This window comes from Alligator mississippiensis, chromosome 4 (assembly GCF_030867095.1).
Source record: "Alligator mississippiensis isolate rAllMis1 chromosome 4, rAllMis1, whole genome shotgun sequence".
NCBI lineage: Eukaryota > Metazoa > Chordata > Crocodylia > Alligatoridae > Alligator > Alligator mississippiensis.
In genome coordinates, this window is record NC_081827.1 from 150,956,014 (window position 1) to 150,977,423 (window position 21,410).

Here is a 21,410-nt window from a genome sequence, read left to right on the forward strand (position 1 = left end):
CTCAATTCTCATCAAACTTGTTTATGCATTGCTTGGACCCTGAGAACCTGAGCAGTGTGAGGTCCTGCTGATCTCAATGTGATACAGGAACATCTCTCTGAACCAAAACCTTGGCACCTATTGAGACCACACCAGAAGAGAATAACTTTCCCTTTAAAATGGTAGGGTTCCTTTAAAATACAGCAGGGTCATGTTGTCTCTGAAGGTGGATTTGCTTCTCATCTTGACTGTCTGGAGGCACAGGGACATCACTTAAGTCGGGTTCCTCCACGATATCATAATCCAGCTGGTAATCCCCAGGATATGTTTCCTCTGTATGAACAAATACCACACTCAGCTTGCCTTGGACTTGTTCATTTTTCCAGGCTTCTAGTTCCCCACTAAATGCCTGCTGTCTTGGACCTAGAGCTGTTTTCTATGGCATTACAAGGAAACTCTTGGAGTTATCCAGGTGGAAAAGGAAGTAAAACAGGACTTGGTCCAGTTTCAGTTCTTCCTTAAGAACTAAGGATACAGCCCTGCCCAAGTGCATCCCATACTTCTGGGGTCATGCATTTCATTATGGTCAGGATTTTGGTGGTTTTAAGTAACCATGGACATATGAAAGACTGGAGCTTCAGCACCTGACTCATCCTTGTCAATGAAACCACACTCTACAGTCAAGTTTCAAGTCCTTTATCTCATGTTGACTAGAATGTAACTTGGGCTACATACTTAGAGAAGGGAGGCAGGAGAGTAAAATCTTGGCCATTGATCTAGGTTCTCTCAGTGATAGATACTTTGGTGATCAGCATGTTATTACCTTCTCCATTCCCTGTCCATAACTCTCATGCCTCATAGTGTTTGGATCTGACCCCCCGTTCCCATCAGGATGCTCTCAGGGAAGTCATTGAACACCTTGTTCAATCTGACCCAGTCCCTCTGTCTCCCATGAGTGCTAAACAGAGGGAATATTGACAGGAAATGCCCAGGAAACTAAATTCCTGTCCTTGGTCTGGGTCTCTATCTCTGGGCTCTGCCTTTCCCCATTACCTTGTGCTGATCCAGGGCCATTCTCTTCCTCACTGTTCTCAGTGTAATGCTGCAGCTCCATCACGGAGTCCTCTGAATAGGGGACTGGAAGGTGAAAGATGTTTTGTTATCCACATGAACCCTAAGGAAGGGACTGGTGGCTGAGCTCTGTTCCTAGGCTGCAGCATGGACAGAGGGAGAGGAATACTAGAGTTGGGACAAGTGGAGTGTCTGCTGGGAATGAAACTCATTTACAGGCTCCTGTAACAGCTTGTTCTCACCCTAGGCCCAGCACTTGCAGCCTTCCAGGGCTCAGGATGCTGCAAAGAGATCTGAGTGAGCATGGAAAGTGCCTTATTAGATTCTTGCAGATTCTTGCTATGCATTAGCAATGGGGCACACAGACCTGAGTGACTGTACATCTCAAGCTTGTCTCTCTTCTTCTTATAATCAATCTCCTCATACACAGCTTCAGTTATGGATCCTGAGTATGTTCCAGAATCTGAAAACAAATGGCAGGTTTCATATAGGGTCATGGAAATAGGAACTGTGAAGATAGGAAGTGTTAACAGGTTCTCCAGCCCTTCCCTTTGTAGCTCAGCTGAGCCCCACAGCACAGTTCTGCTTCCTTCTCTGCTCTACAGAACAATATCCAGTGTGACACTGCCCAAGCCTATTCAACAACTTCCCTGTAGAGACTGTTCCAGGGGCCACTCCCCTGTCACAAAACCTTGTCATAGATTTAGTTTAAAACTTCTTTTCTACTATTCCCATTGTAGTGCTTCTGACAATTCCTCAGTTTCACCTATTGGAAAACTGTGAATATAGTCACAAATACAGATACACACACACACAGGTACAATACACACATTGATTCTGATTGCAGTAAGGTGGCAAATGCCACCCCTCACCATGCAAAGTATAAGGATTTTTTTTTCCTTTTCCACCTTTCCTTTTTTCTTGCCTTTTTTTCTCTGCCTCTTTCTCTTTCTTTGCAATCTGCTTTCCTGAAATTTTCTTTCCTAGTACTTTCTGTCCCACTGATCTCTCTGTTCATGAACACTTCCACAAGTGGAGCTTCTAGCAGTTCTCCCAATACAAACCCAACATAATATTTTTCCCAATATTTCCAAACTCTTTCATGCCAGTGATATCTTTGCTTTGTCCTGACCGCAATTCTGAGCTGGACTAAGGTCAGCTTTGCCTCCATATTTTTTTGATGTCCTGTACAATTCTATTGCCAGGTTTCTGATGGAAGGCTTTACTGTACAGGCACACTGAATCACCCACTCACTGATCTTCCAGAATCCTCCCCTCCTCAGCTATACATCTCATTACCCTCCAGGCCTAGGTTGCATCACAGCTTTGCCATTGCCTCTCCCTTCACCTGCTGATTGTTTACACATTATTTTTCCATGGCCAGACCAATGAGTCTCAGCTCTGTGCAGTGCCCTGGTGCTTTGCATCTGTCCCCCCAGAATGATCAGGACCAGGCAGAGAACAGCCCCCAGGACAATGCAGATGACAATGGGCACCATGCCTCTCCCATCTCTTGGAGATTGGTGCTGAGGTGTTTCTGGAAAGAAAGTAACATGAAACAGTCAGAGACTATTCTGTGAGAAGCAGGTGGGCATAGGGAGAGCTGCAGTCTCTAACTGCACCACCCACGGCATCAGTCAACAGTGGAACACAGGCACTTTGTCATGGGGGCAACCACTCTAGGAGACACTGGACAGGAATGGCTGCTGCTCAGCATGCCCTGCAGCTCCCATCCTGGCTGTTATTCCTGGTGGATCCTTCATTCTTATAAGAGGAGCTCATTCTCTCAGGGTGAAAACAGACATTGCCTTTATGCTACCAGAAACATGTGTGTGGCAGCGCAATGGCCAAGCAGTCAGCTGTCCACAACCCTTGTTGCACCTAATGTGACCAAAGTGTGTGGCTGAATCTTTGGTAGTATCAATTTCTGTAGCTTGATTTAAGCTCTCCAGTTGTACTGGGCAGGCACTTCAGTGGCCCAGTCTTGTGCACCCTTGAATTCCTTTTTCTGGGGTTAACATCATTGGGCCTTGGAAGCTTGGGATTACCTGCCTAAATTTCCAGACAGGCTTGCTAACCTAGTGAGGAGGGCTTTAAATTCGGTTCACTGGGGGATGGAAATCAAAGCCCTGAGACAAGTTGGGAAGCAGATGATGTGGAGGAAGCACAAGCAGGAGGGGCAACAGGGCAAGCCGTCTCATTCTTCCTGAGAAAGTAGGGCAATCAGCTATTTATCTCAGATGTCTATACATGAATGGATGGAGACTGGGAAATAAGTAGGTAGAACTGAAATTCCTCACAGTCATGAAACTAGGACATTATTGGAATATCAGAATATCAGAGACTTGGTGGGATAGCTTGCATAACTGGAACACTGTCACAAAAGGATATATATTGTTCATGAAGGACAAGCAGGGGAGAAGAGGAGGGGGAGTTGTACTATGTAAAAGAGCTCTGTGGTTCCCCAGAGGCACAGTATAAAACTGGAGATAGGCCTTTTGAAAGTCTTTGGGTTAGAGTCAGAGTGAAGAGCACCAAGGGCGACATCATGGTGGGTGTCTGCTATAGACCACCAGACCAGGAAGATGAGGTAGATGAGGATTTCTTCAAACAGCTAGTGGAAGTTTCCCAATCAGAGGCCCTGTTCTCGTGGGGGACTTCAGTCATCCTGACATCTGCTGGAAGGGCAATATAACAATCTAGGAGAACACAGACAATCTAGGAAGTTTTTGTAGTATGTTGGGGACAACATCCTAATGCAAGTGCTGGAACAGCCAACTAAGGGCTGTGATCTTCTTGACCCGCTGCTTAACAACAGGGAAGGAGAGCAGCAGAGTAAAGACCCTGCAATTCAGAAAAGCAGACTTAGACTAACTCAAGGAACTGGTGCACAAGATCCCCTGGGAGGCCAGTCTGGAGGGGATAGGAGTCCAAGAGTTTTGTCTGTATTTTTAAAAAACCTTATTGAGGGTGAAGGAATGAACCATCCCAATGCACAGAAAGACTACCGAGTACAGCAAAAGACCAGGATGGCTTAGCAGGGAATTCTTCAGTAAGCTAAAACACAAAATGGAAGTTTACAACAAGTGGAAACTTTGACAGATGATTAAGAAGGAATATAAAGGTATTTCTTGGCCATGCAGGGATGAAGTCAGGAAAGCCAAACTAAGGTTGCCATATTTCTAATATCAAAAAAGAGGACACTGGTTGGGGAGGTGGGGGAGCAGGGAGGAGGAGAGGGGGAAGGTATATATGATTGTGGGGATGGGTATGTGATTGGAGGGGGGCAGTGATATGCCCATGGCCTGCCTGTACCCCTTACTCCTAAGCCCCTGTCACACCAGCCATGCTGGTGCCCCTCACTCCTGACCCATGGTACTATGCCCCCCCCCCCGCCCCCAGCCCTGCTTCCCATAGTGTGTGTGCATGCACAGAGACACTACTATCTGGAAGAAGCTTGCTGGGCCCATGCAGAGGACATAACCCCCAACAGCCAATCACCTTGCCTGCTTCTCCCAGCCCCAAGAAGGCAAGGTGCTAGTCCCCTGGAAAGCAGAGGCAGAATAAAAACCCAGACATTTGCTTGCATTTTAAAAACCCTCCCAAACATGAGGGCAGGTGGCCAAAAAACAGGATGTATGATAATTCTACCAAAGTGCAATTGGAGTTACAGCTGGCAAGCAATATGGAAAGGTAACAAGAAGGGTTTCCACAAGTATGTCAGCAAGAAGAGGATTATGTAGAAAGGTTGGATATGTATAAATCCACGGCACTCAAAATGATGCACCCCAGAGTGCTGAGGGAGTTAACCAATGTGATTGCAGAGCTGCTGACTATTATTTAAAAAAAACAAACCGTGGCCATTGGAAGAGGTAACAGGTGATTGAAAGAAGGAAAATATAGTACTCTTCTTTAAGAAAGGGAAGAAGGAGGAGGATCTGGAGAACTACAGGCAGGTCAGCTTCACCCCAGTCCCTGGAAAAATCATAAAGCAAGTCCTCAAGGAATCAATTTTTAACCACTTGGAGAAGGTGATTAGGAACAGTCAGCATGGATTCACCAAGGACAAGCCATGCCTGATTAACCTAATTGCCTCCTATGATGAGATGACTGGTTCTATGAATGTGGAGAGCAGCGGATTCAATATAGCTTGACTACCAAGGCCTTTGATACTATCTTCCACAACATTCTTGCATGCAAGGAAGTATGGGTTGGGTGAATGGGCTGTAAAGTGGATAGAAAACTGGCAGGATTGTCAGGCTTAGAGGGTAGTAATCAATGACTCAATGTCTAATTGGCAGTTGGTATTAAGTGGAGTGCCCCAAGTTCAGCCCTGGAGCCATTTTTGTTCAATATCTTCATCAACAACTTAAAAGATGGGGTGGAGTGTATGGCAGAATACCACCTCTGTCTCTCCCCAAACTCTGCTATCTGACAGTTTGGTTACCATGGTCACTGCAGAAGGCAGACACCTCTGGCCCCATCAGCTTCAGGTGACCCTGAGTTTTAACCTGAACTGAATCCATTATTGAGGGAGGGGGGAAGCCTGCTCCCTCTGCCTTCATGACTGGCCTCACACGCCTGGGTGGGGGCTTAAACTCCCTATTGTTCTAAGCAATGTCATCATGACTGGGAGAGGGCTAGAGATCCTGCCAGTCTACCCAGAAACTATTGATGCATTTCAAATTGGTTGGCTGGCAGACAACAGTTGATGGCCTTCACTGGATCAAGTAAATGAGGTCATAAGATCTATATAAGTTAAGGACTGCCCAGGAGGAGATGATAACTCTCAGAGAAACTGGACCATCTGAAACTTGCTCTCTCTCTTGAAACTCATGGTTAGTGAATTGCTTGCTTGCAGAGGGAATCTCCACCAGCCTCTGGATGATACTTGTGAGTAAGCTACTTGAGATCTAACTAGATGTATAGCTTGTAGTACCTCGGATGTGTGATCAAAGGCTACCACGCCATTTTGCTCTAGGGGATTTCTCTGTTATTGCTTTACCCTGTACCCTATTCCAGACCTACTCCTTCAACCAATAAAGTTCTCCTTTCTACCTCACATGGAAGACCCATTGGGAGACGGTCTAGATTATGCCTTGGGGTCCCCTTGGTTTGGGCGACTAAGAGAGACCACTATTTGTGCTTCAGTCTGAGGGAAGCACCCCAAGTTCTTGTAGTGGGTCAAGTACCCTCAAGGACTAGTAGGCCTGTGTTTCCCAGGGGGCACAAGTCTAAGATTGGTCCAGACTCTGGGTGGTGGTGGCATTACCCCCAAGCTTGTCGTTGTGCTCCACAAAGGGGGTCGGATGGATGTGAGGCACCCCCATGGAGGTGGTCAGGCACAGTGAGGTGGTTGGCTTAATGCAGAAACACCCCTTACTGACTCACCACAGAATGCACCTTCAGAGAGTTTGCAGATGACAGCAAGCAATGGGGAAGAGTACATATGCTGGAGGGTTGGGCTGGGATTTACAGAGACTGATAAATTGGAGGGTTTTTAAAGGACTTCCCATGAGGTTCGATAAGGACAAGTGCAAAGTCCTTTATTTAGGATGGAACAATCCCATGCACTGTATAAGCTGAGGACTGACTGGTTAAGCAGCAGCAAAAAAGGATGTAGGGTTAGCAGAGAACTATAAGCTGAAAAGGATCCAACAATGGGCTCTTGTTGCAAAGGAAGCTAATGGCCTACTGGGCTACATTAGTAGGAGCATTGCCAGCAGATCAAGGGAGGTGATTATTCTCTTCTACGTAGAACTGTTGAGGCCACATCTGGAGTGCTGTGTCCAGTTTTGGCCCTCCACTAGAGAAAGGATATGGACAAATTGGAGAGAGTTCAACAGAGGGCAACAAAAATGGTTAGGCGACTGGGAGAAGCTGAGGGTGCTGGGCTTATTTAGTCTGAAGAATAGATGACTGAGAAGGGATTTAACAGCAACCTTCAGATACTTGAAGGGTGGTTCCAAAGAGGATGGATATAGACTATTTTCAGTGGTGGCAAATGACAGAATAAGGAGCAACGGTCTCAAGCTGCAGTGAGGGAACTTTAGGTTCAGTATTAGGAAAAACTTGCTCACAAAGAGGGTAGTAAATTACAGGAATAGGCTACCCAAAGAGATTCTGGAAACTCCATTCTTGGAGGTTTTTTAAGACTTGGCTAGACAAAGCCTTGGATAGGATGATATACTTGAAAGTGGTCCTGATTTGAGCAGGGGACTGGATTTGATGACCTTCTGAGGTCCCTTCCAACCCTAATTCTGTATGATTCTATGATTTCTTCCCAGGGGGAACAGGTCACTTGTCACACAGGAAAGGGCCCCTGACCAATGCCTGACAATGGTCAATTGTGTTTAACCCAATGAAGCAAATCAGCAGTTTCAAGACCCATCCCATCACAGCTGATCTGCTTCATTTGGTAACATCTCTTTATACACTCAGGCTGGAGGTTGCAGCTCATCCTCCCTGGAAACTCAGTAGCAGTGAAATATAACCACCATTAGAAGCAAGACATTTTACCTGTTCTCTGTGGGGATGCACTGGTCTCTGTCCAATCTGCAAGGAAAGAGAGAAGGAGAGTGGAAGTCTGAAGTAAGGTAGATATGACAGGTCTGTTACCAGTATAATGTCCCCTCTGAGAGTTAATATGGGAATTTGGAGCTGGAGACCTGGTGATAAGGAGGATGGAGTGGGGCCCGGGGGCGATTACTGCTTCATTTCTGGATTTGATACAAGATGACAGGGAGTTGGTGGGTAGAGTCCTCTTTTAGCAGCCCTCTCAGGAGCACTGGGGATGCCCACTCAGGAGCTCCTGATGTCCAGAGACATAGCCTGTGTGTCACCCCACCTCACTTGTACATAACACATATATTCTGTCCCTTGCTAGGAAAAGCTGAGAGCAAACAAGTGACACCTGCTGCAGAGCTGGAGTCAGATATTTTTTAGCTTATATGTTCCAGAGAATAGTCTACAAAGCCACAAATCCAGGGGTTATCAGGTCTACCAGGAAGACAGATTTTTTTTTTTCTAACAAGACAGTAACAAATATAATGCATCTCAGAGCTGATAAAGACTGGAAATAGAACTCAAGACCAAGAACAAAGTGTTGGAAACAACCAAACAACACATATACTCACAACTGAGAGGAACGCAGGATATTATAAAGGATTTGAAGTCAGATCTTACTGCCATTGGCACAAATAATAAACAGCTAGCCTGTGCACAAGTACACACTGGTCATGTCTACATGTGCACTTTAATGCACAGTAGACTATTCTACTGCCCATTCAAGTGGTGTGTAAAAAATCATGTTAATGCATTAATGTGCAGTACAACAGTCTACTGCATAAGCATCACCAGTAGTGGGCTTAGGGGAGGGCAAACTAGACAACCGACCTAGGCCCCACATTTTAGGGGGCCCACATTTTTTTTGGGGGGGGGGTGAAGTTTTTTGCAAAGAAGTGGCTTTATTTGCATTTTAACATGACTATTTATCTAATTCCCCCAAAGAATACTAAAAAGATCCACATTACCACTGTGGTGGGTTAATATTTACCTGAATACATACCTCTAAGGGGCCCCAAATGTCTCTCTTGCCCAGGGCCCTGGTCACCACTGGCATCACACACACAAAAATAAATAAATAAAAAGTTGCTTTTGCTACTGTGCATTAGCATAACCTAATATGCCTTTCTGTAGTACCTCATATTAGAGGTCCTACACTTAATGTGCTGTAGCAAAGGTGTATTAAGAAACATGTAGATGTGCCCACTGTGTCAAGAGCAGGGTGAGCTAAGAGGAAACACTGGTGATCAAAAAGAGCCCTGCGTGCTTCTCTCCCTGTGGGACTGTGGTTACAGCTGTTCTTGAGTTACTTCTCTGTACTGAGGAGGGTTCATTCATGTACTACTCTCCAAGGATGGCACTGGAATAACAAGCCTTGACTCCTGGCCAGAAGTCCCTGTCCAATTTAGTTTGAGGGGAAACACGTATTAGAACTGGGGCCCATAGGGCTCTTGTGCAGCAGCTCCCAGAAGTGTATTGCACTGACAGAGGGCCCCAATCCCCCTGGCACTGGCAAGGATGAGTTGCACACTAGCCCACTTGATCATGTATCTATGAGGGCTGGTGCTAAATGGGCTGATGCTTTTGAAACTTGGGTCCACAAAGTCTTTTTCCTATCCCAGCCAAGAGACTGCTGCTTTGGGGAGATGGGGCCTGTTCTGCCAGTGAAACACATTCCCTACCCCACCTCCAAACATGTATCATGGATGAAAGAAACTGTCACTCACCGGTGCAGATCACAGCAGCATCTTTGTGATGGCATCTACTGTCTCCCCAGGGCTCAGCACAACAGTCCCACAGAGATGACTCTGTTCCTTTGCAATTCACCTTCTTCAGCCAGATGGGGCCAGTCCCCGCCCCAAATGCAGCCTCACCCAGAGCAAACACAGCAGCTCCACAGCCCAGTTGTTTGCACACAACATCAGCATCCGCCATGTCCCAGAAATCATCACACACTGTTCCCCAGGAGCCACGGTGCCAAACCTCCACTCTCCCCAAGCATCTGTCCTCTCTTCCCACAACGCGGAGCTTCTCTTTGATTAGGAAAAGCAAAAACCTCACACATTACTGGCACCACTGGGAAAGGCCTTTGGGGCCCAAGATGGAGACACAGAGAAGGACAAACATGCCTGTGCATTTTGTTATGTTTGAACACTCAGCAAACTGTGTCTGTGTTGTTTTCTCTTTTTTTCCTACGGAGAAAAAAAGAGGGGGGGGGGGAAGGCGGGAGGAATTCTATGAATGAACTGGTTAATGTGTACGTGTGTCATGGGAAAGAGTAGAACTTACCAATAGGCTAAAACCTAATGTCACTCTTATATAAAATACAAATTTAAATTTGTTTAGCATAATACTGAACACTTTTATATTCAGCTCTTACTGGTCATTATGCAGTTTTCTTGCATCTCCCTACTAGCTCTATTGCTCAATGAGCATTTGATCAACTGGATTTCACCCTATGGAATTTAACAGCAATCCATTACTTTGAATGTAATTTTTTTCCTTAGCTGAAATTAAGCCATTATTCTGGGAATGCTTAGGAAAAAAATAGTGTCACAAGAGCTGGTGTGACAAATAAAATTCTGATCCATAACTAGCTTCTTTAAACACATATTTTATATATGCACATATGAATGCAGTTACAGAAATGTGCACATGAACACAGATGGGAACCTGATCTAAACTGAAACCTCAAAGTCTGGCCAAATGTAGGATTGTGCATTCAAATATGTCTAATACCCACAAAGAAACAACTATAACACCCTCTCAGGATCAAGAGTTTCTTGAATCTCCCTAAATGACTTCATTTTGGAAAGCCAGTTACATTTGTAATTAATTGCCATGCTTCTATTCAATGGAATATTCTCCATCCTCTCATACTCAATGAGAAATGTTTCTGTCATTGTTTGAAATATAGGACTGTCTGTACTGAAAAGCAAATGAAAAGCAATCCAGGACACTTCAACTGAGCATGTGAAGGATGTGTTTGTGCATACCTGCTTGTGTGCAAAAAAGTTCAAACTTACCAGTACAAGTAACGTGGGTCTCTTGTCCCCGGGAATCGCATGAGTGAGGGTCCCAAGGCTATGATGGACACTCCCACAGGGAGCTGTGATGTTCATGGCACTGAATGAGGTCCAGCCACATGGGGCCAGAACCATGTCCATATGCAAAGTCTCCTGCAAATTGTCCTCCATTCCCACAGCCCAGTTGCTTGCATATAATGGCCACAGTGGCTTCAGTCATCTGATTAGAGCACACACTCCCCCACGTCCCATTATAGAAAATCTCCAGCCGCCCAGCACAATCATCACCATTCACCAGCCTCAGATCCATGAACTCTAGAATTAAATGCAGAGAATGTGAATAGGGGGGTACATATTGAAATGCTGGAAATCACTAATATTCTTATATGTTACTGGGTCCAAGTGCCACAGAGGTGCACTCCAAAGATCAGTGATTCTTCAAATCATTGCAGGGCCATTAGAAATACAGAGAAAGGAAAAGTGACCTATGAAAGTCATGATCTCCAAACATTTATAAGTAGAAATATATGAGATATAGCATTGACTGCCCACTCTAATCTTAGTGAAGGCCAACAATTTTTCCAATACCCTTGTCACAACCCAGTGATTTTGGTGCCTCGGCACGGTGGAATTTTCCCACCACATGAGAGCCTCTTGCAAAAGTAAAGGCTTTCTGTTGCTGCAGAAAACCCCCGGTGCAAGAGAGTTCCCGCCATTTGGATGTAAATTTGTGTCCTGCTATTGGCCAGTTCAAAATTATGCACACGTGGCAGCTAGTAATTGGCTTGCTGGCCGTTTAAAAATTAGCGCGACTTCCACCCAAGTTGGAGAACTTTGAGCACGCTACAGAGTACTTCTGAAGAGATCTGACTCGTGGCTGAGCTAATCGATAGCCTGATCACCTATCGATTCGTCTCCCCATCACCAAGCGCAATCCCAGACGTATCCCTTTCCCTGCTGGCCCAATTTGTAGATGGACGTGCTGGCCTGAGCCCTGCCAGCTGGAACAACTAACATAGATTTCATAGATTTCATAGACATTAGGGCTGGAAGGGACCTCGGAAGATCATCGAGTCCAGCCCCCCGCCCAAAGGGCAGGACGTCAGCTGGGGTCATAGGATCCCAGCAAGATAAGCATCCAGTTTCATCTTGAAGGTGTTCAATGAAGGTGCTTGAATGACCTCCGGTGGCAGGCTGTTCCAGACCTTGGGGGCTCGGACAGTAAAGAAATTCTTCCTTATGTCCAGCCTGAAACGATCTTGTAGTAGTTTGTGACCATTCGTCCTCGTCATCCCTTGGGGCGCTCTGGTGAACAAACGTTCCCCTAGATACTGGTGGTCACCCCTGATAAACTTGTAGGTGGCCATCAAATCACCCCTGAGCCTGCGCTTTTCCAGGCTAAAGAGCCCCAGGGCTCTCAGCCTGTCATCGTAGGGTCTGCTTCCCTGACCTCTGATCATACGCATGGCTCTTCTCTGGACTCTCTCAAGCTTCTCCACATCCTTTTTGAATTGTGGAGCCCAAAACTGGATGCAGTACTCCAGCTGCGGCCTCACTAAGGCCGAGTACAGGGGGAGAATGACGTCCCGGGATTTGCTTGAGAAGCATCTATGGTTGCAAGCCAGCGTTTTGGTCGCTTTACTAGCCGCAGCATCGCATTGCAGGCTCATGTTCATCTTGTGGTCAATGATGACCCCCAAGTCTCTTTCTTCCATAGTGCTAGCCAACATAGCACTGCCGAGCCTATAAGGATGCTGCAGGTTTTTTTTTCCCCAAGGTGGAGAACCTTGCATTTATCGGCGTTGAACACCATCAGATTCTCATCCACCCACTTGCTGAGCCTGTCCAGGTCAGCCTGGATCATCCGCCTGTCTTCTGGTGTGGATGCTTTGCCCCAAAGTTTGGTGTCATCGGCAAACTTGGCCAGTCCGCTTCTGACTCCAGTGTCCACATCGTTAATGAAGATGTTGAACAGTATGGGTCCAAGGACAGAGCCCTGGGGGACCCCACTGGTCACAGGACACCACGATGAGTGACTTCCATCAATTACTACCCTCTGGGTCCGACCCCGGAGCCAATTTTCCAGCCAGTGGATCGTGGGGGACCCAAGGCGGCAATTGGCCAGTTTCTCCAAGAGACGATCATGGGACACCAGATCGAAGGCTTTTTTGAAGTCAAGATATATGACATCAATCTCATCTCCCTTGTCCAGATCATAGGTCACCTGGTCGTAGAAGGAAATGAGATTGGTCAAGCAAGACCTACACGCAACAAACCTGTGCTGGCTATCCCTTAAGGTGTTGGTGTCGGCCAGTCCATTAAGGATGGCCTCCTTAATAAACTTTTCTAAGATCTTCCCCGGGATAGAAGTCAGGCTGATGGGCCTACAGTTAGCCGGATCCACTTTCCTCCCTTTCTTGAAGATAAGCACCACGTTGGCCTTCTTCCAGTCTTCGGGCACTACACCAGAGCGCCAAGAGTTTTCAAAGATCCGCGCTAGAGGCTGGGCTATGATGCTCGCCAGCTCCTTGAGTACCCTGGGGTGAAGATTGTCAGGGCCGGCTGACTTGAAGGTATCCAGCTTCTCAAGATGTTCCTTCACAAAGTCAGCATTAATGGAGGGCAGGGGATCACCCTCACCCGGACTTCCCGGCCCTGTAGCGGGCACGGCCGTCCTATGGGGCTGATGAAAGACCGACGCAAAGTACCTATTTAATAGGTTGGCTTTTTCCTGGGCGTCAGTTGTCAGTTGCCCCATCTGGTTCAGCAGGGGTCCAATGTTGCCCCTGCTTTTCCTCCGGCTCCCCACATATCTGAAAAAGGACTTTTTATTGTCCTTGAACATATCTGAAAAAGGACTTTTTATTGTCCTTGAGTGGTTGTTCAGACGTGGTTGTTCAGACAACTGGACCATTTTCGTCGCAACAGCAAGCGACGTAAGTAAAGTTTTACAACCATAAAGCTTTCTCGGCCTCTCTATTCACCAGCCCACCCCAACGAACGAGTAATTATTGAATCACCTCGAGTCGGCTTTAGCTGTCCGAGACATGGCAACGAGGATGGGATTAAAGGGCACGGTGATGGAGAAGAGCCTCATCAGGTGCTGCCCCTGGCGCACCGGGAACTGCCACATAGAGAATGCCAACGATCTATGGGCGCATATCGCTTACCACCAGGCGGTAGAAGGGGATGAAAGAAATATTGATGGTTACTTCTCCGTAAAGAGAGAAGAAGCAGTAGTGAAGGAATGGAGAACTAAGCTATCCCTTGGGGAGTTCGGATGCATAATGGGGAGCGACCGGGTCTATTATCGACCCCCGGAGGAAACCTCGACCATATCCTTAGCAGGGGTGAAAGCGCGGAAGGCAGAGAAGCTGACCCCTGCTCAAGAGTTCGCTCAATGCATTTGATACTTAAGAGAAGGAGGGGAATCCACCCCCACAGATTGGTTTAACTGTCCGGAGTTGGTGCCAGAATCACGGGGTCATGAGCTTCTCGTTCAGCTCCGGGAGGATTTGGAAACTAAGGGCCGTCATGTGCCGAGATGGGGTCTAACCAAATGGAAAAAGGGAAAAATGATAAATGTGCTGTTCCGTACAGTAGCGAGTCTACTAAGGGAATACGCAAATTTAGAGGCACAGATGCATACGGCGGGTAAGGAGTCGCTGGAGCAGGTGGCAAAAGGCTCCGGAGCGGCGCTTATTAATAGCGCCGGCCGCATGATACCGCTAGCAGAAAATGGCGCCGAAAGAAGCGCGAGTCATCCAGGGAACCCGGAAAGGAGGGGCGGAGTTTCAGAAGATCCGGCGGGGATCTGCCTAGCATCTCCGCCCCCTAAGGTGACGCCGTTCCCTGCAGCCCCGCCTCCTTGCCAAGGGGAGGGAGCAATGGGAGGAGAGATATACCCAACCTTCTCAGACAAAGAATTTAACTCTTTCTCTACCGCAGCTCACCCAGTAGCTGTGACGAAGCATGTTGCAGATGAAGATGGTGCTACACGTACCACTATTATCTCACGCACACGCACCAGACCAGAGATTCAAAAGCTTTGTAAGGAATCTAAGATAAGATCAGGAGAAACCTTGGCAATGTGGTTAGGGCGGTTAATAGTGGAATTCAGATCTGACACCTTGGATAAAGAAGAAGCAAGTGCCTTGACCCGACAGGCAGCATTGCGTGGTGGACATGCTACCGATTTGAATGTGGTCACAGACAGTGCCCACTGGCCCATCCCAATCCCGGCGCTCGTAGTGGGACAGGTAACCCACAAATTTCACACCTGGCACGAAGGTCGTCCACAGAAGGCTACTGCGGAGCAACTCCTCCTAGCCATAGTTGGGGTGTCATATCTCTCATGGAGCCCGAGAACAAATCCCATGGGACTAACAGCCGTACAATGAAAAGAGAGATGGGCTCATCGCCGCCTATCGGACCCTGGGGTGATCCCAACACCCTTGGAAGCTATAGAGGCCTGCGTGGAGGTATATGGAGGAGCAAATGCCGTTACACTCCGAGTCTTTTTTAATCCAATGGCAGGTCAACCAGTGGGAAATCTCTTGGGCCATCTCCCATGTTTACAAGCACTTATGCAACAAAGTGAAGAAGCTTCTGATACCATAAGGGACCGATCTTCAATATGCCCAGCCGGAACACTGAGACCCAGACGGCAAGAATTTATCCCTTGATGACAGCAAGTATGGTCACCCCCAGGAACCCCGAAGGAGAGAACCCTGAGGGAAAGAACCATGTTTGGTTTTCTTCTCTCCCGCACCGGACTTACAAAGGCACAGCTACGAATTTTGGGAGAAAAGGGCCAGTCCCATCTGGCTGAAGCATTGGGATTCAAATTCGAGGACTCCTCAAAAAACGAGTGATGGCCGTCGGCTCCGCCGGCGGCCTTCTCCAGTTCAGACCTGACCCCACGGATTCTCGACCATACGCCGAACTCACTGTTTGCAACCCTACCGATCCGGATGACCAACAACAAGCATTCTTCCTTCTCGATACTGGAGCTCAGACCAATGTGGTTACTTCAATGATACCTCATCAAAAGACCGCCAAAACGATCAAGGTACAAGGGCTTAACGCTATCGCTGTCACAACGAAGGTCAAATTTTGGGTCCAAGGCTACTGATATCCCCTAGAGGCTGTCCTAGGGGGCATCAACATTTTAGGGATCCCGGGGATAAAAGCGCTTGACCTTAAAGAACAAATGCTACAGGCATTACCCGTCATTATCGCAGAACAGGATTGGCATTGACCAACGCTTCGTAACAACTCCACCTGGCGATATCGACCAATCCCGACTAAGGGTCCTCTAAAACAGTCCCTTACTGACCTCCTGAGGCGACTTGAGCGACGAGGCTGTATTAAGACCGTAACAGCCAGCACCTACCTGTCATTAAGATGGGGGGTAGCGAAACCTGGAAAGCCTAATGAAGCCCGGTTGGTTGTAGACTATCGAGAAGTCAACAAAAGGTGCCAAGTACTTCAACAACCTAGTCCGTCTACTCTGCCACAGTGTACGTTTGAGATGGCACAGTTCCAACAAAGTAAGTGGGTTGGAGTCACATTGGATCTTAAGAATATGTTCTTTTCCATCCCAATAAACGACCCGGAAGGAATACTAAATATGTGTATTGATGGCATCATGTATAGGTGGACGGTCTGTCCACAAGGATATCGTAACGCTCCATCACTAGCCACAGGTGCCATGAATAACACCCTGAAGAATTTTCGAGCTTCATATTCTCTTCCTCAAGAGAAGTAACTAAAGATTTGGAGTTATGTCGATGATATCGCCATCATGGGTCATGATAGTTCCGTAGTTACTAGTATAGTCAGTCAACTAGTCACTCACCTTCAGAGTGAGGGATGGACAATCAACGAGGACAAGTCGTGTTTGCATCCTGTAGATGACATTATGTTCCTTGGTACTCGATACATCGGTTCCACCCGCCACGGAATTTCTCATGAGGGTCCTGATGTCAATCCATTGAAAACATCCTTCCCTACAACTAAAAGGCACTTTCAACAGCTGTTGGGTCATTTGAATTGGTATCGACATTATGTTGAACCTGGTGATTTGGCACTTCTCACCAAATTACAGCGACAGATCTGTAATAAATTCCGAAAGTCCACGCCCTGGACGAAAAAAGATCAGCAGAACCTGCTTCACCTGCTAGCTATGGTTAAAGATACACGGCTCCATGCCATCGATCTGGGTGAGTCACTAACCGTAACCCTCGGTTTCACCACCAACCATATGTGGGCTGTCGCACATAATTCTCATGATGAGTTAGTATATACAGCCCATAAAATGCTTCAAGCGGCACAACATAAATATGGAGCTGTGGGAAAAATCCTCCTAGCCGAACAATTGGTGGAGCCTTTAGCAAGGGGGCATGGGACGTTACGCACTACCGGTGCCACATTGTTACCCTTGCTGGATGCAGACAGAGTTGACCCAAATTTTCAGGGAGAATCTAAGACCTGGAATACGCTAGTGCTTACCCACCATTACAACTGGCATTGTTGGAGGTTGGAAGACACGGTACCTGATCCGAGCCCAGAGGATGAGGAGAAGGTCCCTACATTGTATGGAACTTCTGCCCCGGCATGGATGGCCTCGGATGGAACCTCCCAAAATGGCGGAGGCTATAGATATTATTGCAAAGCTTGCAACAATAAGGAAATCTTTCAAGCCAATCCAGATGATAATTCGGCCCAAAGATGTTGTGGCGGCGAAGCGCCCCCACAGGCGAGTGAGGGGGAGAAGAGGGGACCCACAGACCCCAGACCCCGAGAGCAAGCCCCCAGAAGGGCATACGTACCGTCAGAGGGGCAGCGGGAGGAAGAGCCGCATCTGCGGCTGCAGCCGCGCGAGCCGCCATTACGCCGGCTCTGGCAACAGCTGTTCCCCGCGCGGCGAACAGCTGAGCCAATCCCAGCGGCCGGAGCAGCCGCGGCGGGAGGATTTAAAAACGCCGGCAGAACAGGGAAGGAGCGGGAGCAAGGGAGAGAGAGTACAGGTGTGCTGCCCATGCTGCAGGCTCTCGCACGGGGCATCGAGGACCCCGCCTGTGGGTCTCAAGCAGCCAGTGTAGGCAAGAGCTGGAAGCCTTTCTCCAGCAGCCAAGCAAGAGGCAGTCAGAGAGTGCACGCCGAGGCACTCTCTCTGCAAGCGGCAAACGCACAGGAGGCAGGGGAGCGCCCTGCGGACGGGAGGAAAGGGGAGACAGCAGAGGCCCCAGGAGGGGGCTGGCACCAGGGGAAGCACCCACCAGCTCCCCCTTGTTTGGAGGAGTATTACCCTTAAGGAAGGAGAAAGGAGCAATCCCTCTCAGCAGGAGGGAGGATGACCGGAACCGGGGAACCGGTCAGGGGCCATCATACTGGGCCTGGCAACATCTGGACAACATTGCCCAGCGGTTGGCATGTGGACGGGGTGTAGGGGAGGCAGAGCCCCGTGGATCACTGCGTCCGATAACCGTGAGTACCACCGTCTATCGGGAGGCCCCACCCAGGATAAAGATCTCCACTGGAGACCCCTCTGAAGGTAATCGAGTACATCCAAGTCGTGGCAGGCGAGTTGAGGGGAGGGGCCACACCCCGATAGGCCAGGCGGAGCGAGGCGCAGGCTCCACAGTGGTGCATTGGCCAGGAAAGACATCATTCTCGGACGGTGGTAAAGGGACAGTGTCCCGACCCGGGACCCGATAGCGATGCAGCAGCCAGCCCTCGCGCCCACGGAGCTGCTTACGCAGGCTATCCAGGCCATAGGGCAGGTGCTGGCAGTGCAGCAACAACAGGGCGCACACCAGCAGGAGTGGATACAGCGAAATGCTGCTTTATTTAAAATGCCCCGGATGACTAGGGAGGATGACCCAGAAGCTTATATCGAGGCATTCGAGAGGACAGCCATCCAGACAGGGTTAGACCGCGGTCAGTGGGGCCACCACCTGGGGGCGCTGGTGATAGATCAGGCCCAAGCGGCCTACCGAGCGCTATCGAGGGAAGAAGCTCGTGATTACGAGACAGTGAAAGCGGCAATCCTCTACAGGCTTGAGATTTCACCAGAAAGTCATCGCCAGGCCTTTAGGGCCCGAAAGTCCAAGGAGGCCAGGCGATCCCGGGGGTTGTTGCAAGCTTTAAGCGACTCGCTTAACAAATGGTTGCCAGCCGGCAAGTTCGACCGGGCGGGCGTGATGGACCAGATCCTGTTAGAACAATTCCTATGGGATTTGGAAGAGGATGCCCAGAGGTGGGTACGTAGACACCAGCCGCAAACTAGCAAGGAGGCACTTCGCTTGGCGGAGGCCTTTGCGAATTCGGAAAGGGAACGGGGATACGGACGAGGCTCCCGAGGCATGAAAGAGGGACCCACAAGTGAAGGGGAAAGGCAAACGGTCTCCAAACGAGGGCCACCGAAAGGGGTGGTGTGTTACCGCTGTAGGCAAACCGGACACATCTCCCGTGAATGTGGGGAAGGCCTGAGCGAACTGAGTCGCACCCCTACAGGATATCCACCCTCCCGGGATAGAGGCAAAGAGGCAGAGAGAGGGGAACCCATGGATTGCAGTTTCGGGTCGGCAACCCAGAACGAGGGATGGAACCGGCCCGTAGTAACCGCATGGGTTGGAGACAGGATGGTTAGGGCCACATTGGACACGGGGTGTTCCCACTCCCTACTTCGGGCAGACCTCGCTCCGCAGAGGGAACGGAAGAGTGAGGGGCCCCTGACGATGACCTGTATACTAGGGGGAGAGATGCGGTTCCAGACTTGCTATGTCCCGCTTAGGGTAATGGAGTTTAGCGGAGAGCTCCGAGTGGGAATTGCCCCGACCCTGGCATGTGAGATGATACTAGGCCAAGAATGGGGCCCATTCTATACAGTCCTTGAGCGAGTGAGGGCTACGCAGGAGGCGAGGAACCAGATCAAGAGGGGCAACGGATGGGCCGGCGAGGGCCCAGCCCATTGCAACGAAACAATGACAGGCGACATCGACCTGGAACAGTTCGTGAGCGCAGCCCAATTTCGCAGGGCACAACATGAGGACCCGGAACTGCAGCGGATGTGGGACGCCGACCCCGGGGAAGGACCCTCACAGGGGCGTCCCGGCTTCGAGGTAACAGGGGGGCTATTGTATCGGGTCCAACGGGGTGAGGAGGGTACCATACAGGGGAGACAATTAGTGGCCACGACCTCACTCTGCCAAGTGGTGTGGAGACTGGCCCATGACTCACCCCTGGGTTGCCATCTGGGACGTAGCAAGACCTGGGCGAGGCTGGCCCAAGAATTCTTTTGGCCTCGTCTCCAAGAGGATGTGGAAAGGTGGGGGGGCCGCATGCCCAGAGTGTCAGAGGGCCCAGGAATGGAAGCCCCCAAGGGCACCCCTGAAGCCCATGCCAATAGTAGAGACACCGTTCTCGCGGGTCGCCCTGGATATAGTAGGACCCCTCCCCAGGTCGCATAACGGATACCAATATATCCTGGTGATGGTAGATTATGCCACCCGTTTCCCAGACGCCGTGCCCCTAAGGTCCATAACTGCCACTCGAGTAGCGGAAGAACTTCTTAAGTGGATAGCACGGGTGGGCATCCCTCGGGAGATCCTCACGGACCAGGGAACAAACTTTATGTCTGGGGTAATGAAGGCTTTATGTAAAACCCTCGGCATCACCCAACTAAAGACCTCGGTCTATCATCCCCAAACTAACGGTTTGGTAGAAAGGTTAAATGGGACCATCAAGCGGATGCTCAGGCGGTGTGCCCAGGAAGACCTGCGGAGGTGGGATACCATCTTGACACCCTTGTTGTTCGCCATAAGGGACGCACTGCAAGAGTCAACCCAGTACTCCCCATTTCAGTTGGTGTATGGCCATAGCCCTCGGGGACTCCTACAAATAGTAAGGGAAGAGTGGGAAAAGCCAATAGGCTTGGGGGTATCGGCGGAGAGGTACCGGGAGGAGATACAAGACCGAATCTCCACGGCCCAACGGATCGCCAGGCAAAACCTGAGGGACGCCCAAGGCATACAGGAAAGGCGTTACAATCAGAAGACGAAAATGCGGACGTTCCAGTCGGGGGACAAAGTTTTGGTATCGCTGCCAACCTCCTCCAGCAAACAGCTGGCTATGTGGCAGGGGCCATTTAACGTGGTGAGACAAGTAGGGCCCGTGGATTATGAATTGCTTAAACCAGGTCACCGCCGGGAGCGACAGATTTACCATGTAAATCTGCTCAAGGAGTGGAAAACTCCCCAGGGCTGGTTGGCCCTAGACGAGGATACAAAGGAGGACCTGGGACCGATGTGTCCCGAGTTAGGGAGACCCGGGAAGGAGGGGTCAGTACAGACGGGCAAGGAGTTGAGCCACCACCAACAGCAAGAATTATTAGCTTTGATAAAGGAATGTAGGGCAGTGTCCCAAGAGATCCCGGGGCGAGTAACGGGAGTAGAACATGAAATCAGGACCCCTCAGGGAGCACTGGTGAGGGAGAGATGGAGGCCGATACCGCAGCGGTGGCAGCAGGAAATACGGCAAGAGATCATGAGAATGCAAGAACAAGGGATTATACGACCGTCCCGCAGCCCATGGCGGAGCCCCATAGTCCCCGTCGTCAAACCGGATGGGTCATTGCGCATATGTATAGACTACAGGAAGCTCAATGCCCTGACTACGTTTGATGCCTTTCCGATGTCACATGTCACTCATCTCGTTGAGAGAATCGGGGAAGCACAGTATATAACCACGCTTGATTTGGCAAAG

General features: G+C 49.2%; 1 pseudogene; it reads right to left on the reverse strand.

The window, feature by feature from the left end:
• Positions 1 to 21,410, reverse strand: part of LOC132250073 (antigen WC1.1-like) — an 84,925-nt pseudogene that overhangs the window by 3,053 nt on the left and 60,462 nt on the right.